Source organism: Dermacentor silvarum, chromosome 5 (genome assembly GCF_013339745.2).
Source record: "Dermacentor silvarum isolate Dsil-2018 chromosome 5, BIME_Dsil_1.4, whole genome shotgun sequence".
In the NCBI taxonomy this organism is placed as follows: Eukaryota; Metazoa; Arthropoda; class Arachnida; order Ixodida; family Ixodidae; genus Dermacentor; species Dermacentor silvarum.
The window spans coordinates 97,123,533-97,150,626 of record NC_051158.1 but is presented as its reverse complement, the minus strand read 5'-3'; positions in this window follow the sequence as shown (position 1 = coordinate 97,150,626).

Here is a 27,094-nt window from a genome sequence, read left to right as displayed (position 1 = left end):
GCACGTAACGACGGCATAGAACTACGCGTTTAAATCAGAGGGGGTCATAGCGCTAGAAGACACGGACAAGAACAGAGGACAGTACGATCGCTAACTTTCAACTGTTGGTTTATTTCGAAAATGAACCTTATTTGCTAGGCCCGCCCATACAGAAAAGGTACGCAATCATTGCACATGAAAACTCGGCCGCATCCACAGGAAAGCAAGTTCATCGCTAGCTCCAGAATGCCATTCGCATTCAGGTACCGCCCTATGCGGGCCTAGCAAAATACTGTTATTTTTTCGAAATGAACACTCAGTTTCGAAAGTTAAGCCGCTTCCTGTTCCTCTGGTTTCTTGTCCGTGTCCTTCTAGGCGCCTATGACTACCTCTAATGTATATAATCAACTAGCCCAAAAAGCCATACTTGTAAGCCTTTAAATTGACAACTGTAACACAAGCCTGGACGCCGCGGATGGCCACAACAGAAGCGCCCATTTTGCGATGGAAGATTATTTTGCTAAAAAAGGCAGAGTACAGCAAAGGTACGAAGAAAACGCGTACAACAAAAGGAAATCACTTTACTAATTGTTTACTTCCGCGTTGGTGCTTTCGTACATAGGGCAGTCGGCGTTGTGAAGAAAAGGAGACACTCTCGGAGGTAAAATGTAGACAACCTAGACGCAAATGAAACTGCGACGTACTAAAAGCCGACTTGGGACGGGGCAGACGAACATAAACAAAGGTGAACGGACGACGAAACTAAGACACATACGGTAGCGGCACGCACAGTGTCGAGTGCCAAAATTATCTAGAGTTACAGGACATTGTCGAACTGGAACCTTGGTACAAAGCGAAATCACACTCTACCTAGCAGACAGCAGAGTTGGTGTTGCGCAGATAGGTTTTTGCAGGGGCAGTCAGTGCTGAAAAAAGTCGCAGTTTCGCCAGAAAGACGAAGCATCGATTGCGATAGCAATCTAGTGGACTAGTATACGTAGTCAGGATAGTAGTTTTATCGTCCGCATAAGCTTGTAAACATATTAAATGAAGAAATTTACTAAATAAAGTTACAAGCATGTTGTCACGTTCGCGTAAGCAAACATAAACGCATCTCATTCGATGGCCGCGGAAACGCGCTGTGAAAACGCTGTAAGCGTGGCAACAAGAGCGAGAGCATTGACCTTCTTCTCGCCGCCCGCGTCAACACGACCTAAACATCGAAAACACAGCGCAGGGAAGATGGCGCCCTGCCGTAGATGGCTTTCAAGATATAGCCGCTCGGGTGGGTGCGCCTAATGTGCAACGCCGACTCCCCAATCCCTTCCCTCCCCCCAAATCACGCTACACAATTTAATATAATAGCTTTAGTGCGATTATAGAATTAAGGAACTTCAAGCACTCTGCGGGTGCTTACTGTCTCTCTTTCTGTCTGTTTGTCTGTGTCTCTAACCACTTTCCCATTTCCCGCCAACTTGAGTCACTCGGTAGTCCATGGTCTATAGGACAGAGAAGGGATCTCCAAACTACAGCCATAGGGTCGGATTTATCCCGCTAAGACCTACCGACCGGCCCGAGGCGGGCGGCAGTCCTTCCAATGACGGCCGGCCACTGAGGAAGACGAATGAGCCGGTGTAGTCATCATAGACTCGTCGTCATCGCATTGTATTCACGCCGTTTTGCCGTCGTCGTCACTGCATTGCCATTATACAGTCCTCATGCATTCGTCGGCATACCGTTGTCGTCACGTCATCGTATTCACGCTGTCCTTTTAACATTGTCGTCATTTGGGTATTGTCATCCAATATTGATGTCCTTGTCGTCATACCCCCTTTGTCGATCCATCGAAGTCCTTCCTTGATTTTCATTCTATCGTACCTATGACGCCATTATTCTATCGTGTTTACGCTGAAGTTGTCGTGCCACCGTCGTCATTGCGTCATCGTCACACAGACGCTTTCTTTCGTCTGTTGTCATACCGTCGTTGTCATGCCGTCCAGTTGTCAACATGCCGTCGACGTCACAACGTCATCGTCATCTCATTGTGCTCGTGTCGTCAATTTCATTTCTCATCGTTATACAATCGTCATAATTTAAGAACAGACATTTTACTGTTATGCTGTCATCGTTATACGCCTTTGTCGTTCCATTTAAAAATTTTTGTTGATCATCCCTGCAGCAAAATAATACAGTCGTCTTGATGCCTCCACGCTCATGGTTAACCTTGGCAAGCGAGTGCCACAGCAAATTGGGACGATATCAGAATTGACATCTTTCAAGTTTTCCATTTAAGAAACTGCCCCCAAAGCACAAATAAAACGGAAATATTAGGTAGTTTTGCTAGTCTTTTGAAACACACGTTATTAGTGGCAAAGTATGTCTACCACGTCCAGAAACTCCTCTGAAAAACAGCTTGATTGCAATACGCATTGCTTAAAAAATATAACTTAAAAGTGCCCATTATAAAATATATGGTTTATGGATAAGTCTGCCACTGACATCATTACTACATTAAAATAGAAATAATGTCATGACCCTGCATGACAATGCTCAGTTTGTGCCAAATTCAGATAAAAAGCGCAGCAAGTTCTGGCGCATTTGTTCCTCTCGTCGGATGTGAGTCACACTGTAGACTTTCGCTTCGGCAGCTAAAGTGGGTGTTATCACGGTCGTGTTCTCGAGAATGGTTCTTCATATTGAGGGATCAAGTCGTAACCGCCCATGTAGAACCGTCGCTACGGTAACGCACAGGTGGCCCGCCATGACTGTCGCTTTTACTGGCACTGCCTAAGGCCGCATGCGCTGTCTTCCGACAGCAGCAACTCACACTTTCGGGTGATTGAAGCACTCACTGACGCACTTAGGCACACGAATGCTCCAGAACGCTTAGACACGCAGTCATCCGAGGCATGAATAATTCACGTCATTTCAGTTCTTCGCTCTCGAGAACATGCGGTATGAGATGACTGAAGCATTTGATGAAGCTTACAAAAGCTTCCGTCGACCTTTTCAGACGCCTGAACGCATCCTCGGTAATGGGCCCTGATCTGGCAAGCGTTAGCACTTGGTTTGGTTCAGAAATAAAATAGTGCTTCAAATTTTAGAGAATACGGGCCTATGAGTTTTCAGAAGCAGTTAGACTGTGTACCCTTAGCTACCAATAAAATGTCTTGTTGCTCAAGCCTGCGCCGTACGCTGTATAGAAACATTTATTGACAACTACTGTTAAATGCTAATGCCAGAGTGGCAGAGTGTGACTCACTCCGTGAGCAAGCACGTACCTACGGCGTAGAACCACGCTTCCATCTCGAAAACTGGAACCCAAGCCCGGCCGCCAGAGCAAGCAGGCGCTCGTACACACCACGCAACGGGATTTGCAGTTACCCAGCAAACCTTTCGTGCCGGTAGATGGATCGTCTGACGTCACTGCCCGTCGTGGCGGCTCCTTCGTGATGCGTCGCGTAGCATATTCAGAAACTCTGGCATCGTGCACCTCGCACGACACTGCGAAAATGACGCACAAAAGAAGCGTCGATTATCGATGGAAGATTATTTTCCTAAAAAGCAGAGCACAGGCAAAGGTACAAAAAAAAATAGCCTGCACCAAATAAAAACCCTATACAAATTGCTTACTTCCGCGTTACTGCTTTTGCACTTACGGCTGTCGGCGTTGTGAAGAAAAGGAAACACTCGTGTATATAACATGTAGAGAATGTAGAGACAAATCAAACTAGGACTTACTAAAAGCGTAATTGGGACGGGGAAAATAGATTTGCACAAAGGCGAACGGGCGAAGAAGCTAACGAAACACATGGTAGCGGCACCGGTGGGCACAGGGTCGTGTGCCGAGATTCTCAAGAGTTACAGGTAATTGTCGAACTCGAACCTTCGTACAAAGCGAAATCACCCTCTACCTAGCAGACAGCGCACCCTGCTTTGCGCGGATAGGTTTCTGCAGGAGAGTCAGTGCAGAAAAAATTCGCAGTTTCGCTCGAATGGCGAAGCATCAATTCCCTGACGACTTCATTCTCCATCGTTACATTAACAGATCGGATGACCACCAAATCTTCCAAAACGATCCTAACGAAATTACGAATTGGTGAGACACCTGCCTCATGGCTATCGATTCATCAAAATGTAAAGTGATGTCGTTCAGCAGCAAACGCTGCAACTCAGACTAAATCCTACTGGATTAAAAATGTCCCTTTATCTCGGGCCTCATCGTTAAAATATCTTGGCGTAAATCTTTCAGCAAACCTCCTCTGAAATTCTAACATTACCACCGTCTGTACCAATGCTTCTCGATCAGTGGGTTACATGCGCCGAAACCTTCGAAACTCATTTACACTTATCCGCAAACTGGCATTTCAAACACCCGTTCACCCTCGACTAGAGTTCGCCACTGCGGTCTGGTCTCGCCAAAGAAAATGACTTGATTAAAATGCTGGAATCAATCAAAATAGAGGCGGACATTTCATTTCCCTAAATTATGACTACCATTCTACCGTTACTCAGAGAAAACTTCATCCTTCACTTCAGCTGATAAGTAATCGTTGCGACGTAGCCCTTTGTCATTATTACATATGTACGCACACCACACTAACAAACGCTCCTTACGCTTAGAAACTTCATCGCACACGTCACACAAATTCACGATCAACTTAGATTCACGCGTAACTACGGTAAAACGGAAGCATTCAACTCGTCTGCAATTGCACGTGCCATTCGTCTCTGGAACAACTTACCCGGTAACATAGTTGCGGAAACGGACAGCGAAAAATTCAGGCACTCACTGAACTCCCTTATCCCTTGTTTATCATACTCGCTCTGTTGTTTTCTTTTCCTACTTTTTTCATTGCAGCAGTCGTACATTTGTTTACAAACTTGTCGAGTTGTTTTCATAGTCTTAATACACAGCTGCACGTCGTTAATCTGTTTCTGTAATTTGTAAATTTGCTGCTGCGTGGTGTTGTTCTTGCGACCTTGATATTATCGAGAGTTTGCCACTTTTGTATGTGCGTACTTGCTACTATGCCCCCCTTACTCAATGCACCATGTAGGGGCCTTGTAAGTATGTTGTAAATAATCTATCTATCTATCTATCTATCTATCTATCTATCTATCTATCTATCTATCTATCTATCGATCTATCTATGTATCTATCTATTTGTCTGTCTGTCTGTCTGTCTGTCTGTCTGTCTGTCTGTCTGTCTGTCTGTCTGTCTGTCTGTCTGTCTGTCTGTCTATCTATCTATCTATCTATCTATCTATCTATCTATCTATCTATCTATCTATCTATCTATCTATCTATCGATCGATCTATCTATGTATCTATCTATCTATCTATCTATCTGTCTGTCTGTCTGTCTGTCTGTCTGTCTGTCTGTCTGTCTGTCTGTCTGTCTGTCTGCCTGTCTGTCTGTCTGTCTGTCTATCTATCTATCTATCTATCTATCTATCTATCTATCTATCTATCTATCTATCTAGCATCTTACGGCGGCCCCGTGGCACAAGTTCGCTACCTGCTTGGGCTGCTAGTGCTCCTGGAGATGATGCCATCGTGGTCTGTCTATTTACGGTATTCCAGCTAGAGCACAGCACGGGCCGATTTTTTCAGCCCGGGCCCGGTCCGGGCCCGATATTACGTCGGGCTACCCTCCCGAGCCCAACCAATAGTGTTATGGCGAGACCCGTGCCCGGCCCAGGCCCGAAAATAATCTACGTTACCCGTCCGGCCCGGTTCGCCACCCCTTTACCTTAGGCGCGAGCCCGGCCCGAACCCGGCTTGAAACCGGCCCGAACCCATCCCGAGACCGAAAAAGACCACCGAGTGGCATTAAAAAAATAAAATAAAGAAGAGAATGAAATCAATTTATTCTTAAGGCATAAATACATGTTGTATGCAACTATGAACACTGTTTGAGCGGTCTGAACGCAAATACCAGCGCGCGAAGTAGTACGAATGACCCTGCCGAGCAGTATCGCTAGCCTTTTCCTACGACGCGATCTTGATGTGGCCCAATCCACTTCCAGGGCCGCTGGATAAAAAACAGGTGCGGCCCGTTGCGTCGCGCCGAAACGGTGTCTTGGGCCTAGTTCTCCACGCGCCCGCTCTGGCGCCACTGCTCGGGTACAGCCGTTCACGGAGAAGCCCTTCCACAGCCGCGTTGGTACGCACGACAGTGACTCTAATGAGGCCGTAAATAACGCGTTTTATAGTTGCACATTACAGGTTGAATATTGAAGTCGTTATTAGAAGTGCCGATTTCTTCCCATATATGAAAAGTGTGCCCTAGGAGTGCCAATCTTTTGTAGAGTGGGTCTCAATGCTCTCTATGAAAGCTGGCCGCTTTACTCACCTGAAATAAAAAGAAGTGCTCTATTACGAATAATCGGGAGTGGATTTACGTGTTTTATCAAGACGAAGCAGTGAGTGATGCAGGCACAGAGGAGGGTGTTTTTTTTTTTTTTTTTTTTTTTTTTTTTTTTTTTTTTTACGCTGTGCTCATCTTAGATCCTGCCCGTGTTTCTGATGGGCATGTCTCTCCCAACAGCTCCACTCGCCCCCGCGCTTGGCATAAAACTCACCTTGTTAACCCTCTCGTGCAACCTCCTTCCCCCAAGAGAAAAGTGTTGGCTACGTGCCTGACGTTATTAAGTCACGAATTCGAAACCACACATGAATGTACATGAGCGTGTGGAAAATTTATAACTGCATGGGTAGGCGACAGAAGTGCGAAATGATTCGACGAACACCTTAACACATTTACTGCAACTTTATTCTACATAACGAAAAACTTATTCACAGGCGGAAAACCTTCCTTGACAGAGGTTTATGCGACAGCGTCAAAACTCGCTCTGCAGTTGCATTTGCATTCCCAGCCCAATTCGCTAGAAGAGGCCTCAGCAACGTTTAAAAGAATACTTTAAAAGCTCCACAGTTTGAGCGTGGTCATTTCATTCACATCATTCACATATGGATTGTCCACAGTGAGTGAGATCTGGAAGCAAGGCTGATGTCAGAAGGTGGCACAACTTGCTGGTTTTTCTGACGTCGTCTGTCTTCATGACGCGCTGAACAAAGGTGCAGGTGAACGTACCAGCCAGCTGTCGCTTGGCTCTCACTTGCTTCCTTTCCCTGACGGCCCTTGGCGAGAAATATTCTTCATCCAGGCTTCCCGACGCTGTAGATCGCAGAGGAATTCGTGGTACTTCACAGTAGCGTCTCTTCTCGCGTTCCAGTTGCACAGTGGCACAGAACAGAATCGCGGCATTACACCGCTAGAAAAAACCGTGTACCACACACGCGCACTCCAAACAACCGTAGTGAAGCACAGAAAACCTAAGGCAAGCTGCTCACACACATGATTACAGAAAAAAAGCGCATGGGAATGCGCACGAAAAAGCACACCAACACGGATAAATCCTGCGGCAACCATACTGTAGAACGAACCGACGTCTGCCTTGTGTACTGTAGCAGTGGCGCCCTCACTAAAAACAGCCGCCGCAACCGTCAAATTTGCCGAGACGCGCTCGCCCATTGACGGCAACGCGACGCAGCAGGCCGCACCTGTTTTTTATCCAGCGGCCGTGCCACTTCTATCGCCACGCCGCCACAGTATTTTTCCACGTCGGGCGCCTGCCTGATGCGCCGCCCCAGCCGCTCGTCCCACTCAACCGTATTCTAATACACTCTAGCCGAAGCGCAGCCACGACCTCCACTGATCTCCACGCCCCGACAGGTCCTGAGCGCAGCACAGGAATGTAGTGAATTGAATTGAATCTTTTACTTTCATGTATCATACATGAAGGATGACGGGAGAAAAAGCTGCATAATAGCAGTTTGACAAGCTCCCACTACCTACAAAAGGGCTGCAAAGCAGTGACATGTCATAGTAAACAAACCATAATATACCAAACAGGAGATATGCAAACTTTTACAACAACAGTAATTCAGAATTATTACAAAAATAAAGTTTAACAGGATACAATAGTTATTGATAAAGCATAGCAATATAGAAGAGAAAGGGGAAATATATACGCATGTTGAAAAGACATAACTGGATTACAGTGATACAATTGGATACATCACACATATAATGAATAGTTGGTATAAATTAGCATTAAAATGATAAAAACAATGCAATAGCGTCCACTCAAGTCATATTTTATGTGTTCGAACTGAAGACGATAGGCCTATCTGCTTTAACTGCCGCCGTGTCGGGCCCGTTGCTCGCTACTGCAACAGCCGCTGGTCGTTCCCGCAACGTACTCCATGCTTTGGCCATGCTCGCCGCCTTGATCGCAGCCCTTTTGAGCCACTATATGCGGCAGACCCTTACAATCCTGACGCTGCCACGACATGGTCCAGCCGATCGCCGTCACCTAGAGGTCACCAGTCGCGTTCGCAACCGTACCGTCGTCCGTCCTCCCGCTCCCCGCCACCTCGCCACGCCCCGTCGCCGAGCAACAGTGGCTCCTTCACTCTGGAAAACTAAACGATGCAGCGCCCGGAGGTAACGCTGCATCTACGACTCTGCCCCAAAACCCTCTAGTTACTCTGCCGACTCGACGCTGTATGTTGGATGTTGACGTTGATGGCGTGATGATTTCTGCACTTGTCGACACCAGGGCTTCTATTTCTGTCATGAGCTCTGATCGTCGCCGTCGCCTAAAGAAGGTGGTCACACCTGCTGTTTCCACGTTGTAAGCGTGGCCGATGGAGGGACTCCCACCATCCTTGGCATGTGCACCGCCCGCATCACCATCGCCAGTCACCCAACATCTGTTTTATTTGCCGTTCTTGAGCAATGTCTGTACGACGTTATAATTGGTCGGGACTTTCTCGCAACTCATTCTGCCCTAATTGACTGTGCGACTGGCCTCCTGCAGCTCGAACTACCTCTCCTAGCCGATGCCCAAACCACGCCTTCGGCCCCTCTCTGCTTTCTCGACTATGTGCGCATGCCCCCGCAAGCCGCCATGTATATCGCCATGGTCGTGGACCCTCCTGCCGCTGATGGGAATTACGTGCTATCCCCGGTAACAAACGTTCTGCTCGCCAAGAACGTCGCCGTGCCTAACACCCTCGTGACTGTCACCGGCAATCGCATCGCCATTCCTATTTTAAACTTCAGCGCCTCTCCTCAACTGATTCCGGCAGGCATGTCACTCGCCGCCATCACTGCTGCCGAAGACTGCGAAATTTGCGCGTTGGATCCCTCCAGTACCTCCAGTTCGTCCTTCATTGGCACCACAAGCAGTTCGCCGCGCGATGTCTTTGTGGAAATGATCCCTGCTGACGTCCCTTCTGATCAAGATGCTGACCTTCGCCGTCTCCTAGAGTCTTAGCACGACATTTTCGACTTCGACGATCGTTCTCTGAGCCAAGCGTTTGTTGTCCAACATCGCATCGACACGGGGAACGCGAGCCCTATCCGCCACCGTCCCTATCCTCTCTCCCTCGCCGAGTGTTGTGTGATCCAAGGCGAAGTTGACAAAATGCTCGCAAAAGGCGTTATCGAACCTTCTTCCAGTCCGTGGGTGTCCCCTGTGGTACAAGTAAAAAAGAAAGACGGCAACTGGCGCTTTTGTGTTGACTACCGACACTTGAACAATATCACACGCAAGGACGTATACCCCCTGCCCCGAATCGATGACGCCTTAGACTGCCTCCACGGGGCCACGTAGTTTTCCTCCATCGACCTACGCTCCGGATACTGGCAGATTACCGCGGATGCCATGGACCGCGAAAAGACTGCATTCGTGACACCAGATGGACTTTACCAATTCAAGGTTATGCCTTTTGGATTGTCTAATGCCATCGCAACCTTCGAGCGAATGATGTATTCTCTCCTTCGGGGCTATAAGTGGTCTACGTGTTTATGCTATCTAGATGACGTGATTGTCTTTTCGCCTACTTTTGAGGACCAGCTAGCCCGTCTGTCGGCCATTCTTGATGTGTTTCGCCATGCTGGCCTGCAACTTGACTCCTCGAAGTGTCCTTTCGCTCGACGTCACATCACCGTTCTCGGTCACCTTGTTAGTCCTAGCGGTGTCCAACCTGACCCCGACAAGGTGCGTGCCGTCTGAGACTTTCCTGTTCCTCGCTCAGTTAGCGATGTGCGGAGCTTTGTCGGCTTGTGTTCCTACTTCCGCCGCTTTGTCAGGAATTTTGCCGACATTGCCGGCCGCTTACTGACCTACTCAAGAAGGACATCTCTTTTTCCTGGGATCGTACACAAGCTGCCGCATTCACCACCTTGGTCAGTTTACTGACTTCACCGCCCATTTTGGCGCATTATGTCCTGTCGGCGCCTACAGAAGGTCGCACCGACGCTAGTGGCCACGGCATATGTGCAGTACTCGCCCAATGCCAGAACGACCAGGACCGTGTCATTGCCTACGCCAGCCGCCTTCTCTCGTCGTCGGAGCGGAATTATTCGATAACTCAGCGCGATTGCCACGCTTTGGTCTGGGCTGTGGCAAAATTCCGCCCTTATTTCTACGGCCGAACGTTTTCCGTCGTCACGGACCACCATGCCCTTTGCTGGCTCTCGTCGCTGAAGGATCCTACAGGAAGGCTTGGTCGCTGAGTGTTACGACTACAGGAACACACCTTTGACGTGCTTTACAAATCTGGCCAGATGCACCAAGATGCTGACTGTTTATCACGTTACCCTGTCGACCCTCCCGACACCGCCGAACGTGATACCGGTGACTTCGTCATGGCTATTGCAGATCTGGCCAACATACGCGCTGAACAGCAAAGTGACGACACGTTACGATCTATAATGGGCCGCCTCCATTCTCGTAAGCACGATCCATCGCTTCGTCTGTTTGAGCTTCACGACGATATTCTTTACCGTCGTAGTACCACTCCCTATGGCCCAGAGCTTCTGCTTGTTGTCCCCAAGCATCTTCGTGCTACGGTTCTCAAAGAACTCCACGATGCGCCGACCGCTGGCCATCTTGGTGTATCCCGCACATACGATCGCGTGCGGCGCCGGTTTCTCTGGCCTGGTCTGTACCGATCTGTTCGACGCTAGGTTGCTGCGTGTGACCTTTGTCAGCGACGTAAACGGCCCTCGGGGTTGCCTCCAGGCCTACTGCATCCTATTGACATACCCCAGGAGCCATTCTACCGCATCGGTCTTGACCTCGTCGATCCATTTCCTACGTCTGCTTCAGGGAACAAGTGGATCACAGTAACGACCGACTACGCTACGCGTTTTGCCATCACGCGAGCTCTGCCGACTAGTTGCGCCACTGACGTAGCCGATTTCCTCCTTCATGACGTCATCCTTCGTCATGGTGCTCCTCGGCAACTGCTCACAGACCGAGGCCGCTACTTGTTGTCGAAAGTTGTCGATGACCTCCTTCGTTCCGGTTCTGTGGGGCACAAGCTCACTACTGCGTACCGCCCGCAGACCAACGGGCTCACCGAAAGGCTGAACCGCACCTTAACCGATATGCTGTCGATGTACTTGTCTGACGATCATCGGGACTCGGACACCGGTTTGCCATACGTCACGTCCGCGTACAACTCCTCCCGTCACGACACGGCAGGTTTTTCGCCATTTTACCTCCTGTATGGACACCACCCTGCATTGCCTTTTGACAGGCTACTACCTTCTGTTGTACAACATGCCACGGAGTATGCCCGCGATGCTGCCGAGCGAGCCTTTCTGGCACGTCAGATCGCTCATGAACGACTCTCCGACTCGCAATTATGCCAAAAGGACCGTTATGACCGCCGCCACCGGTACCTCTGCTTTTCTCTGGGATCTCTTGTGCTTCTCTGGACTCCTTCTCGTCGTGTCGGTCTCTTCGAAAAACGTTTATCGCGTTACACCGGAGCTTACAAGGTTTTACGGCAACTTAGTGACGTGAACTATGAGATCACCCCACTGAACAGTTCTTCACCATCTACCCTGCCATCTCGTGACGTCGTGCACGTATCCCGACTGAAGCCTACTTTTCCGTCGCCTCCTCGTGTAATTAGTCTACGCCGAGACGGCGCTCAGCCCGCCGGGGCGGTTAGATGTTACGGGCCGCCTCCTTGCATCAAGAAAGAAGACGACGATCGCCGGGGGACGCTGCGCGTGTTCAGCCATCTTGGCCATCTCAGCCAACAGTCCCTGTTGATAAATCTTGTCCCGCTTCTACCTGTTCGACACCCCGTCACAATATGAATACCACTAAGATAATTTAACATCTCTGGAATAACATTGCGTAGCATCTGGTCACCATACTTAGCACGTGAACGACGCACTAACCAACGATTATGCTGGCGTGTATAATATTTACTCCCAGTGGGTTTTAGGTTGGCTAGATCAGAAATTATGGTCCTTTGTCTAAGATCTTTCTTTATCGCCTTACAAATGTTGTAATTGTAAAACTCTGCATACCTCTTGGCTTATATTTTTCTTGTATATAACTTACATAATGATTAGACTCTTTTTTGGCAACAATCTTACAAAATCTATTTTGAAGTCTTGTAAGCTTATCAATCTGTCTTTTCGTTGTGTCATCCCATACGAGAAAACAGTAGTGAGCATAGGATAGAAACAACGAATGGTAAATGATGATAAGTATTGTTTTCAACGGAAGTAGATAATGGTTGCGATAAATTATAACAAGTATACGAGAAGTTTTTGTTACTACCTGTACATGTGTGTCCCATAACATGTTATTCGAAAATATGACTCCTAAAGTTTTAACATGATCGACAATTTGGATAACATCGTTATTAAAATACAGAGAAGTTACATGCACCTGCTTCCCGTTTGCCCGAAAAGTAACCGCCTTAGTTTTTCTGCATTAATTACTAGACCATTGGAGCCTCTGTGATTGCCTCTTTAGATTAACTGGTTAATATCTTCGTGTGCAAAAAATACACTCGTGTCATCAGCATAAACGATATATTTTGCTGAACAATCTATGTATACAATATCATTTATGTATAAATTGAAAAGAAAAAGGCCCTCAGATACTGCCCTGAGGAACACTGAAAGAATTTGATTTAATCGTAGAAGCAAAATTATTTATACATACATATTGTTTCCTTTCGCTTAAATACGCGCCAAAAATACCTAAGGCGACACCGCCTTAGATGGAGAAAGAAAGCTTCTCGTTCATCCATGGTGCAGCGTAATGCGCTGCTGCTAGGCGGCCGGTTGAGAACATGCGTGCAATCATACATGGACGCAGTGCCATATTTCAACCGCGTGACGAATTTTATTATCTTACCAGTAGTAGCTTTACCAATTCGCCTTTGAAGATTCAGCAAGTCTCGAACGCGCTTACACCGCGCTGAAAGCATTAATTACATTGATTTAGGTAAGGAATACAATGGAATCCCTTGGCTTGAGGCGACTTCGGTCTTTCTGACTTTTACCTTCTGTTCAAAGAGCGCAAAATACGACGGAAGAAGAAAGGGGAAGTACACAGGAGTAGCACTGCTAGCTTCCAGCTGTGCCGGGGCAACAGGTTTTTCAGAGTCGAGACACGCGAGGATAACTCGCTGCACGTTACATGCACAACACCAGAAAGTCCGAGCCCGGCCCGGGCCCGCGTCAAAATACCCGAGCCCGGCCCGGGCCCGGGTCAAAAAGCCCATGCCGTGCCCGAGGCCGGCCCGAGCCCATGAAAAAACTGCTCTAACCGGCCCGTGGGCCGAGTCGGGCCGGTTAGAGCAGTCGTAATGGCCCACGGGCCGGTTAGAACTGTCGTAATGGTAATGCCCAGGTGGACCGCCATGTCAGTCGCTTTGACGCACATTGCTTAAGGCAGCATACGCTGTCTTCCGACAGCGGCAGCTCACAGTTTTGGGTGATCGAACCACTCAGTGACGCACGTAAGCACACGAATGCGTTAAAACGCGTAGAGACTCTGTCATACCAGGCGTGAATAATTCATGCCATTTGTACCTTGTGATACAAGGGCATTTAGGCAATCATTAGTGGGTACAGATGATTGCTAACACAAGAAAAAAAATTATACGCGTTAAGACATGAACGCTACGCGTAACCAGTACAGGAACAATTTGTTGGGATTGGAAGCAATGCGTGAATAATTTTTTTTTATTTAGAAAGAGTGCAACGTACAAAGGTCACCCTGAATATAAAAGTGAGCTGAAGCTCTACAGGCAAGGTAGACCGAGTCTTGGTATATTCTGACAGAACTGCAGCGCTCGCTTAGGCCCATACATTTGTGTGCTTGTGACTGCAAGTAAGTACCTAAGTAAGCTTATTGCTTGAAAGTGGTTACAAGTTTTGATAGACTTGAAATACGAAATGAGGTCCCATAGTAAAAGACTGTATTGGGACCGCCGGAGAGGTGCGCGCATGCTATCCAGCCCGCAACCTCGTGATCAAGAGGAGAATGCAAATAGCCACAGCGCCAACACGGTGGTTGTAACTTTAGTTCGAGCTCGCTATAGCGTATGTTAAATTTTTTTGCATCCTTTACAGTAAGAGTGTTAGCTATGAGACAAATTACCACACTTAAGGGCGCCAATTGCTTTAATTGTTTACAGATTACTAAGCTAGGCAACATATGCTTAATTCTTTTTCTTTGATGTATTTAGTGATGACCTGTAGCTTATATGACGAGAGCCATATTGAAAGTAATGATCAGCAATTTCTGTACGCAACCTGGAAAGTGCGCAAGAATAGGTGTTTGATAGCTGCATTTTGTTGTTCTTGTTGCTATTCCTCTGCACAAGGGGCACATACCCACCGTGGGAGATCGGCCAAAAATTGGGCGGCTTGCACAAAATGGGTGAAAGAAGTTTAAAGAAAATATGTACTGGGAAAAAGACTTCGGTTTTCAAAGTGGAAAAGTCATCATGCTGAAGTGAATCAAAAAACAGATACATAGTTATGGCTCCATCTTTTCTGCAATGACGGGTGGCCATTTGGCATCATCTTATTCATCCTCGGCCTTAGTGCCATTCGGTTTCTCGGAATCTATTTTTCTCAATTGTGTGATTGATCTGGGCGAATTCTTGCAAATTGAAATTAAAATCTGGCTTTCTTCAGAGATACTTGCAAATGGTAACACCAGGGATCGGAAACTATAACTACCATGGGACGCTCGGTCCCATGCCGATACTAAAGCCCCTATATATAAAAAGTAGCGCCATCCACTTCCCTCCTCCTCCGTTCCACTATCGCGCTCGGCGCGACCAGCGCGATCGAGGCGCGATATCGACAGTGGCGCCGCCTGTGTCGGGCCTGCCGTGGCAGACGACAGCTAACGCGCTACCAGAGGAAATCCGAGAAAAACTTCGATCGCGCCCTGCGGAGAAGTTCTCGAGGCGCGATTTTGCTTCGTCAGTCAATAACTGGTCTTAATAATGCCGTATTGGAAGTAGCAACGCGACGATGCGAGACGGCGCAAATATCAAGTGTGCAGCAAGCGTTTGCGCACGCCGGATGGTTAACAAAAAAAAAGCCGTTTGCCCTCGCCTTGTCGGTTGCGGCAACTTAAGGAGCAGCAGCATGCCATCACAACGAAGTTCTTGTCCCTAACACGTTTGATCCGTTTGTGCGTACAGCACTTTCGTCACACAGGCCCGAGAATGGCAGTCGGAGCGCGCTGGAAAGAAAAAAATATACAAAAGCGCAACGCGTGCTTCCACGTGACACGGATTGACCAATGGGGGAGCGGAGGAGGCTGGGGCGACAGGAGGCGGCGAGGAGGAAACGCCGGGGTGAGCGCGGTGGCGGCAAGATCTAAGAATGGCGCTTTTTATATATAGGGGCTTTAGCCGATACAAGGCGACAGCGCCGCTTCCACAACTGGCGGCTGCCGGATATCCTACTGGAAATAGTTCACAAACAAAACAATGCCTCCATGACGTCACTGATGACGTCAGAAGGTAGAGGGAGAGTGCTCGCAGACGGGAGGAGGAGAGTTGCCGCTGAAGCCCTCCTTTACCACTTCGAATGCAAGCGGACTGTGTTCGAGCTCGCTTGCAGGTGCGCTGGCCGTGCGGCGACATTGGCCACATCGCGGAGCAGAACGCGCTTAGGAAGCGCTTTCTCCCTACCAGGTTTACCTTGCAAGCTGCTGTTTATTTTCTAAACCACTGGGACATTACTCTTACGTACCAGTGTCAAGCAACTATAGTGAAGACTACTTATATAGCGAACCGTTGTTAATTACCAGTATTCGCGGTTAATATATTACATTTCGTCATTTCGTGAAAGTAGTGGCTTTGAAAGCCCAAACTTGCGGTTACGTTTAGGGCTACACTTCAACTAGTCCACAGATATAGTGGGGGGTATCATAAAGAAAATAACTTTCTGGCAACATCAATCGTTAATTTTGTTCGTGTGTTGTGAAGTGGATCAACTAAAACTAACCGATTTCTCGGCCAGCCAAAATTCAAAACAAGTAAAAGTTGAACGCTTTTGTTTTCACACATTCGGTACTGGAAAAAGACTGACCTCCAGGCAGTGCGAAAGTCACAAACTACTGAAGCACTTTTCATTCACAACGAAAATTTGTACATAGTGAGTGAAAATAGATTCCAGAAGATCCAAACCAATGCGAAAATTATTAACCACCACGGCTGCGTCTTTCTTTGCTTTTTTTTTACCTTGGCTGTGCATGTCGACAAAGAGTGAACAAAATGTATCGCCCAAAAACACGCACTTAAGCCAAGCCCTTCATTACAAGTATTTCACTGGCAACATATGGGCTGCCGTCATGACGAATGAGTCGAGGGACAGTGCTCTTATGTCAGTCCACACAGGCTTTCACAGAACTGGTTTACCCATGCAAAATGAATACCGGCTCGGAAAATAGAGTAAAGTACTTGTGCTTACCCGTGGTATTAGGAAACCTGACAAACTTGGCAGAACTGTAATTGCCGATGTTTGAACACCCAAAAGCCACGCAACACATGTGATGCCCCGATTTAGCCACCTTCGTCTAATGCTTGGTTGACCTGGGTTCCTGTGTCTTCCGTTAGTTGCACGCCTGCTCAAGCTTCTCTGTCTGATCTTTCCCATCTTCACACTTGGGACGACAACCGAAGCAGACGACCAAGCGCGATATGACTTGTGACATCGATGAGCTAGTGGCAAGGGTGAGCGGAGGAAAGCTCGATGGACGCACGATGGCGACCACTTCCCGCGCTTCGCCGGATTTAAAATTCACAAAAAGAGAAATAAGAAGAATAACTTAGGATGTCCGGCAACCGCTAGGAGCACGCATGTTCCTTGAAACCGAAACTAGCTTTATTTCCCGGGGCCTGGTAACACCCTATAGCTTTCTGTTTATCCTTCGCTGTACCTTAAAGTAAACAAAAAGCACCAATCTATAATCTTCGTAGTCCGTGAACTGACTGCTGAGCTTAGTAACCTGTAAACAATTAAAGCAATTTGCGCCCTTAAGTATGGTAATTTGTCCCATGGCTAACAGTCTTACTGTTAAAGCTTCAAAAAATGTAACATACGCGATAGCGAGCTCAAATTGAATTTACTTTAACCGTGTTAGCACTGTGGCTATTTGCATTCTCCTGTTCATCGATTCCCAGCGATGTCAGCCTGATTTCGCTGGGGTAGGCATGCATGGAGACTTGCCACCTTAGTAAGGTATAGTTTGCAGGCTCCAGCACATGGTCGGTTGCCCCACCACTCTCAGGTGTTTATTGTACTGTTTCTCTGTCATTCATTCACTGCCTATTGATATTCCAACCTACTTCTGCGGGCCTCTATGCAGACAGCATGTCTACGACCACAGATGAGGCCATGAAATATATAATTACTTGCCGATCATTCGATACCGTGTTCAGTGCATCGACTTCGCCTGTGAACACGGCGGCTGCGTGGCCGGACCGACCTTTTTTCCGCATGTCGCTATAATTGGAAATGTTACGTACCGAAACTTTGGTTTGTGCGTCTCTCAATTTTCGCCCTCTTGAGCTACAGCCTCATCGTAAAAAAGTCGCAGTTTCGCCCGAATAGCGCAGCATCAATTGCGGTAGCGAATTGGTAAACAGCTATACGAAGTAAGGGTAGTAGTTTTATTGGCCGTATAAAGTTGTAAATATTGGGTAACTGACTAAATAAACTGGCACGGTGTCACGTGCGCAAGGTAAACATGGACACATCTCGCTCGATGACCGCGGAAACTCGTCAAAATGCTGGAGTTTGACCTTCATGCTGTCTTTCGCCTCGCTTCAACGCGAACGTCGAAAGGACCGCGCATACAAAGCTACCGGAACTCGGCGCGGGCACTTTGTAGCCATCGCTGATCGTGTCGAAGGTGAGGCCCCGCGGGCGCACACTTCGGCCACATAGCCGATCGCTTTCAAGATACGGTGCCCATGCTGCAGCTCCGTCAGCAGTAACCGCAAAAGCAGAACGCCACTTGTTCTCGCAGTAGAGCACTGCACGGGCTCGGGCTTACCCGAAAGCCCGGGCCCGGCCCGGCCAGTGGGCTCGGTCGGGCCGGGTAGGGCAGTTTTTTCACGGGCTCGGGCCGGGCTCGGGCCGGGCTCGGGCACGGCATGGGCTTTTTGACCCGGGCCCGGGCCGGGCTCGGATATTTCGACGCGGACCCGGGCCGGGCTCGGACTTTCTGGTGGTGCATGTAACGTACAGCGAGTTATCCTCACGCGTCTCGACTCTGAAAACATGTAGCCCCGCCGCAGCTGGAAGCTAGCAGGGCTACTCCTGCGTACTTCCCTTTTCTTCTTCCGTCATATTTTGCGCTGTTTTAACAGAATGTAAAAGTCCAGAAAGACTGAAGTCACCTCAAACCAAAGCATGACATTGTATTCCTTACCTAAATCAATGTAAATAATGATTTCATGGTGTAAGCGCGTTCGCGACTTGCTGATTCTTCAAAGGCGAATTGGTAAAACGATGACTGGTAAGATAAGATGATTCGTCACGTGGCTGAAATATTGTTACGGGGAGAAAATATATGTATTTACAATATATACAGTTAGAAGGTTGTAGCTCTGTGTCCAGGGTAACACCATCAACCGAGCTCCAGGACACTTCGGCCTCTTCTTCACCAACCCACGCCCTTTTGGTCCACCGCGGTACAAGCGCGTACGTCATCATAAGTGAGCATCGTCTCGATGCTTCTTATGATGCCGAATCAGTGTAGGAGTAATAAGGCTTGAGTCGCGAAACGTGCACGATATCAGTTCCTGGTGGGGTAGAAGACTTCGAAGTCAGAGGCGATATTTCATATGTGAGGCTGGTGATTTGGCGAAGAACTCGTTATGGCCCGACGTATCGTGGCAGCAGTTTTTCGCAAAAGCCGACGCGACGGGAGGGTACCCAAAGCAGGACAAGGGAGCCAGGGCTGAAATGAGCGTCCCGACGACGACTGTCATAACGGTGCTTCAGGATAGTTTGAGATTCCAGAAGACGGTCACGGGCAATACGACGTGCTGTGGCCGCGCGAACAATGGAGTCGTGAGCATAGAACGTGGTAGTGGTGGCATCAGAAGGGAGCAGTGAGTAAGAGGCAGGAGAGGGTGACGGCCATATAGTAGATAGAGCGGAGAATAACCAGTAATGTCGTGACGCGACGAATTGTATGCAAACGTCACGAAAGGTAAGGTGCGGTCCCAATCCCGGTGATCATCAGACACGTACATGGAGAGCATGTCCGTGAGTGTGCGGTTGAGACGCTCGGTAAGTCCGTTTGTTTGTGGGTGGTAAGCCGTCGTGAACTTGTGGGACGTTGAGCATGAGCGAAGAAGGTCGTCGATAATGTTAGAAAGGAAATAGCGGCCTCTATCAGTGAGTAGCTGACGTGGGGCACCATGATGTAGGATCACATCATGGAGGAGAAAGTCAGCCACATCAGTTGCGCAGCTTGTAGGTAGGGCCCGCGTTGTGGCATAACGCGTGGTATAGTCCGTCGCAACGGCCACCCACTTTTTGCCCGAGGATGAGGTTGGAAATGGGCCAAGGAGGTCCAGGCCAACGCGGAATAATGGCTCACTGGGGATATCTATAGGCTGAAGGTGCCCAGCGGGAGACAATGGAGGCTTCTTGCGGCGTTGGCAAAGTTCGCAGGCGGCGACGTAGCTTCGAACAGAGCGATATAGCCCAGGCCAGAAAAATTGTCTGTGCACACGTCGTATGTACGGGAGACACCCAAATGACCAGCGGTGGGCGCTTCGTGTAACTGCAAGAGAATGGTCGAGCGCAGATGATGGGGAACGACGAGAAGCAGTTCAGCACCACGTTGATTCATATTGCGTCGGTATAATGTCCCGTCCTGGAGAACAAACATACGGAGAGAAGCGTTCTGTTGCTCCGAGGTAAGGCGTTCGATGATGGATCGCGAATATGGGTCACGACGCTGCTCGTCGGCGATGCGTGAGAAGTCGAAGATCGACAAAACGCAGGTATCTGTATCGGTTTCAGTGCTATCGGGAGGGCGACAGGGTAGCGGGAGAGGCAGTCGGCGTCCTTATGGAGCCGCCCAGATTGGTAGGACACGGAAAACGTGTACTCTGGCAGGCGTAAAGCCCAGCGGCCAAGACGGCCTGTCGGGTCTCTGAGGGAGGATAGCCAACATAAGGCATGGTGATCGGTCACGACGGTGAAATGTCGACCGAACAGGTAAGGGCGGAACTTAGCAATGGACCAAACAAGGGCCAAGCATTCACGTTCTGTTATTGAGTAGTTTCGCTCTGGTGCTGAAAGAAGACGGCTAGCATACGCGATCACACGATTGGTGTCCCGCTGTCGTTGGGACAAGATAGCGCCAATGCCATGGCCGCTTGCATCAGTGCGAACTTCTGTGTAGGCATGCGGATCAAAATGACCCAACACGGGTGGATTGGTAAGGCATCTGATAAGCGTTGAAAATGCTTCAGACTGGTCGGGTCCCCAACGAAAAGTGGTGTCCGTTTTCAGGAGGTCTGTGAGAGGACGAGCGATGTCGGCAAAGTTCTGAATAAATCGTCGAAAATAGGAACGCAGCCCTAGAAAAATGTGGACATAGGTAGAAGAACGCGGAAGTGGAAACTCACCAACGGCACGAACTTTGTCAGGATCAGGCTGGACGCCAGAAGCGTCAACCAAGTGACCAAGTACTCGTATTTGGCGGCGGCCGAAATGGCATTTTGCAGAATTGAGTTGTAGGCCGGCATGTCGAAAAACATCAAGGATAGCTGAGAGTCTGTGGATGTGGCTCTCAAACGTCGGTGAAAAACAATGACGTCATCAAGGTAGAAGAGGCATGTGGTCCATTTGAATCGCGCAGAAGAGAGTCCATCATGCGCTCGAAGGTAGCAGGAGCATTACACAGTCCGAAAGGCATCACTTTAAATTGGTAGAGACCATCTGGGGTGACGAAGGCGGTCTTTTCGCGATCTCGTTCATCCACTGCAATTTGTCAGTAGCCAGAGTGCAAATCAATCGATGAAAAATAACTGGCACCGTGTAAGAAGTCCAGCTCGTCATCAATACGCGGAAGCGGATACACGTTCTTTTAGGTAATCTTATTCAGGTGACGGTAATCGATTCAAAATCTCCAGGTATTGTCCTTCTTTTTAACCAAAACGATAGGTGACGCCCACGGACTGCAGGAAGGCTCGATAATATCTTCGGAGAGCATTTTGTCCACCTCCGTTTGGATCACCTGCCGTTCAGCCGCTGACACAGGGTAGGGCCTCCGGTGTATAGGAACAGCGTCACCAGTGTGAATGGGATGGGTGACGACACGGGTGCGACCTAGCGGGCGGTTTCCAAAATCAAAGATGTCTTCATAGGACATCGGAATGTGGTGAAGGGCGTCGGCGTCAGCAGGTCGTAGGTCAGTCGCTATCATTGGCGTAAACTTGTCGTTGCGTGGAGTAGGAGGGTCGGAAGCTGCAGCAGTATCGGATCGCGGTTCGGCGTCAGAGCAGCTACTCCACAGTCTTCCAAAGGGGACAGCACAGCGAGAGATACACCCTCAGGAAGCACTTGTAGACATGAACCAAAGTTCAGAAGGGGAAGCCACGCTCGATTGTTGTCAAGAGTTACAATTGAGCTGGGTAGTGCTCATTGACGTGCCAGGAGAACGTCGCAAAGTGGGGACACCACGTAGGGACCATCACGAAGTGGAGGAGAAGGCGACATGAGGACGTAGGTCGCAGCATCAGGTTGCAGTCGAACAAATTCAGCAGAACGAAGTCGGGACTTGTGGTCGTCGGTCGGGTCGGCAAAGTAATGGGGCAGTTCAAGGCGAAGGGTGCCGGTTGCACGGTGAATAAGTGCTGAATGAGCAGTCAGGAAGTCGATTCCAAGAATCACTTCGTGGGGACACTCGGCCAGTACAGTGAACAGGACTAACACTGAACGACCGGCAATGGTAACACGGGCGGCGCACATTCCCATCACGGCTGTGGCACTGCCATTAGCTACTCGGACGGCAGGCGACTCGGCAGGTGTCAGGACTTTACGGAGACGGCTACGAAGATCAGATCGCATAACCGACACCTGAGCGCCAGTATCGATGAGGGCTTGAATGGGTACATCATCAACAAAAATGTCAACGAGGTTCGGTCGAGCAGCAGGGGTCAGCAGAGGTTTTGCAGTCCGAGTCGTCAACGCAGCCTCACCTCCGGGGGCTGCATTGCTCAGTTTCCCGAGAAGCGGCCCGCGTAGGACGGGGACGAGGGACGGCGGGGTGTGGGCGAACGGGACTGACGGCGTTGCGGCGAGGGCGAACGGCTAGTGGTGTTTCCCCGAGAGGGAAGGCCGGCATGGTATGCTTCAGAAAGGGGCACAGATACGAGTCTCGGTCGAAGCGGCGATCAGCGTATGGTCGAGGCGAGGAGTACCAGCGGCTACTACGGCAGTGGCGGGAGATGTGACTCACCCGGGAGCGAGCAAAGCAAATCGGCCTGTCATCCGGTGTTCGCCACTCAGATGGGTTCCGATATCGACTCGGGAACGACTGGCGAGGTGCAGCTGAGGCAATGACAGGAGTGGTAGGGGTGAGACGCGGGCGGACGGCAGACTGGATGTACATGTTTGCCAATTTCTTGACCTACAACTGCTTGAATGAGCGAGATGGTCATGTTGTCGTACGTATGGGGACAGTGAGAACTTGGAGCCATAGCCTCAAGTTCGCGACGGATGACCTGTGTCAAGATTGGCGCGGCAGGCGGATGTGATGCCGGAGGGTCGTTGCAGGAGGAAGTGGCAGCCGTATTCGGAAGTCGGTGGAAGCGTTGTACGATGCGTTTGCTCTTCGCTTGCTCAAATTCCGGCATTCTTTAATGATGGATTGCACAGTTGAGCATTTACTGCACAGCAGAAGGTTGAACGCATCGTCCGCGATTCCCTTCAAGATGTGTCCAACCCTATCGGCCTCCAGCATGTCCGCGTCCGCTTTACGGCAGAGAGCCAGAACGTCTTGAATGTATGCGACGTATGATTCGGTTGGTGTCTGGACACGAGACGCTAGCTCTTGCTTGGCCTCCATTTGACGTCCACAAGTCTTCCGAAAAGATCGCGTAGCTTTTCCTTGCAGAAGTCCCAGCTTGTAATTTCGGTTTCGTGCATCTCGAACCATACCTTCGCGGTTCCTCCCAAGTAAAAGATTACGTTGGCCAGCAAAAATGTGGCATTCCACTTGTGCTTACCGACGCGCTCATACGACATCAGCCAGTCTTCGACGTCGACCTTGCCAGTGCCAATGAAGATTCCAGGGTGACGTACCTGGGTTAGTACTACTTCCGCTGGTGTCTGAGCGGCGGAGGCAGCGTCAGTAGCCATAACAGCGGAACCGATGTGACGCCCGCTGCGAAGATCCAGGGCCGGCTTGTGGCAAGATTACCCCGCACTTCCACCAAAATGTTACGGGGAGAAAATATATGTAATTACAATATATACAGTGAGAAGGTTGTAGCTCTGTGTCCAGGGTAACACCATTTACCGAGCTCCGAGACACTTCAGCCTCTTCTTCACCAACTTACGCCCTTTTGCTTCACAGCGGTACAAACGCGTACATCACAATATGGCACTGCGTCCATCCATGATTGCACGCATGTTCTCAACCAGCCGCCTATCAGCAGCTCATAACGCTGCACCATGGAGGAACGAGAAGCTTTCATTCCCGATTTACTCGATCCATGCGCTGCGCTCACGACCTGTCGTGGCTGCCCTTCGGCTAGAGTGTACTAGAATACGGTGAGTGGGATGAGCGGCTGGGTCATCGCATGCTTTGCAGTGAGGCGCCCGACGTGGAAAAATACTGTGACGGCGTGGCGATAGAAGTGAATCGGGCGGTTTCAAAGTCGCGCCGTTGGTAACTGCTGGCGATACTGCTCAGCAGGGTCATTCGTACTACTTCGCACGCTAGTATTGGTGTTCAGACCGCTCAAATTGTGTTCATAATTGCATATTAGATGTATTTATGCCATAAGAATAAATTCCTTTGATTCTCTTCTTTATTTTATTTTTTAATGCCACTCGGTGGTCTTTTTCGGTCTCGGGCCGGGTTCGGGCCGGTTTCGAGCTGGGCTCGGGCCGGGCTCGGGCCTAAGGTAAAGGGGTGGCGGGCCGGGCCGGGCGGAACGTATATTATTTCCGGGCCCGGGCCGGGCCCGGGTCTCGCCATAAAACTTTTGGTCGGGCTCGGGCGGGCCGCCCGATGTAAAATCGGGCCCGGGCGGAAAAAATCGGCCCGTGTAGTGCTCTATCTCGCAGCGCGAGAACAACCGGTGTGAGAAAGAAACAAGGGTATTCCCAAATTAACGCATCACTGTTTTGATGATCCAAATATAATCTCACTATCAGGGAGAGAGCAGTCTACCTGACTGGAGCAGTATTTTTTTCTTTGGGGTGTTGCTACGCGGCGCTCCGCAACACCCAAACGACCGCCGCGTCGCGTCGGCGCCCGGCACTGCGGCTTCCGCCGCGGCACCGGGATGCAAACGCGAGCAGTATCCGCTTCCGCAAGAGCGGACGCGATTTTCTCTCTTATTGCACCCGCTTGCACCCGCTTGTCCTCGCGCCTGCGGACAAACGACTGGCGGTCCCTCCAAAGACCGTCTCGTGCCAGACCAGTGCCTCAAAAGTCCCTAAGCGATTATGTCCCTAGGCATCTAGGAGCTCCACAATTGCCATGACGCCACGGGTTAAGCGGAAGTCACGTGACCTGCAGTGCCACGCCCCCGCTGTACCTACTAGCAATTGTAAAGTCGCGACCCGCTCGTATGGCCGAGTACTCCAGCGTTTGCGAAGCTACACTGCGGTCCCACAAGACGCCCGCGTGGAATCGCTACACCAGTACATAAAAATTCGGCAGATCCCATCTCAGAATGATTGTCGACGGTAATATGTTTAACATTGAATCAATATGGCCACATAACATATTGCCACCGTCGAAACGAGTCATGTATCAGGCGGGTACTGAAGTAAAACTACTGTTTCACGCTTCCTCAAGAGCACTCGGCGTCATCTAGCCCCGGTACAGCGAAGCCTGCGGGTGGCCTCCCAAATGCATGGCGCGCCGATGCGACCGAACGCTTAGAAAGGCACCATGCGGCAACCAGAATCCTCTCCCGCACTTCTTTTGGACAGGCGGCATCAACTATTGCCGCTGACGTGAAGTCTCCTCACTTGCCGCACATCGAGTGCGAAATACTCAGTGACCGAAGTTGGTGAGAGCACGGTGGTAGAACTGGAGAGGTGACCAAACGGTGCCACTTCGCCAATGCGCCACGCATTATGCGATGGTTGTCGAGTTGCCGCCGCTTTGCGTAAGGTGGCCGCAGGGGCAGTCTGGTTTCAATTCACCGCTCCGCCGTACTTGAAAGTACGTAGCCGGTGGTCGTCGCGAGCATTTAAACTGCATTTTTACGTCTCTGACTTTGAGAAAGAGCTTCGGCGTCGTAGTGCCGTACACCAGAGAGGTCTTCAATTACAGTGAATGGTTACCGTCGTAATGAAGAAGAAACCGATGTCCTTGATCATGAATATATCCGAGACATTCGCTCCAAATTGGTTCATCTGGCAATGACGCATTAGTCACCGTATACTTCTCAGAACCATCTGTTTGCAGCAAAAATAAATAAACAAAACAATCAAATAAACAAGGAACAAACGCTACGTGTTTAAAATCACGCGGCAAGCGTAAATACGCGTGAAAAGTCTTGCGGAAAAGTCACTGCGTATTTCAAGCCGTTTCTGCTCGTTCTTGCTCAGAGTGGCCGACCAAAGTCGGCCGCAAACACGAAGGCGCGGCGGCCCCGCTCTGTCTAGACAGAACGGCGTTTACTCAGAAAATTACAAGCCCGCCCCTTGCGATCGGCGCTCTCATTCAGTCTTGCGAGATTACCCGCGCTGATTAAAATTGTTAAGCTCCATAGAGCCTGGTACACTATGTTGTGGGCAAGGCCGGCATACCGCCGCTACAAGCTATTAAAAGATAACGTTTTAAAGCCACAAAAGTTGCTAGAATAACCGGCCTTTTACAGCACAGCAAAAGCTAGCGATGCGCGTATTTGAACCCATACAACCCCTTTCGCCACCTGGCGACTGCTGTAGAAACTAGAGAGGGGTCACCTCTACTATTCCCCACCGTGGGCGAGGGTATCATATAAGAGAGGCCCATACCCATGCAGTGCATCCATGGCGCAGCTCGCTAAAGCGTTTGCGGGAAAGACGTTCAGACGTGCGGGTGCTTGTGGTGACGACAGACCCTCGCAGGACCATGAGCCGCCAACAATGTTTATTTTCTTTATTTCGACCATGTCGCGATTAGAGAAAAGGTGCAGCAGTTGCCTGGCTTACAGATCTACACGTATATATACCGATAGAAGAGGAAGGCATGGAGGTTAACCAGACGCGCGTCCGGTTTGCTACCTGGCACTGGGGGAGAGAGAGCACAGTTGCACGCATATTTGAAGGTTCGCACCAAGTCCACACACGTTCGCTAAGACCTGTCGACTTCAGGGACTACAACAATGCTTTCGTCGCTTTCTGCGCCATCGACGTGCATGGCCATGGCCCAAGGACCTTCATTTCCGAAAATGCTCTAGAATCCAGCCGGTTCAATGCTGTCTGCAGCGATTCACGCTCGACGCCGTACTGGGGACCGAAAGATAACACGTGTTCAATCCTTTCTC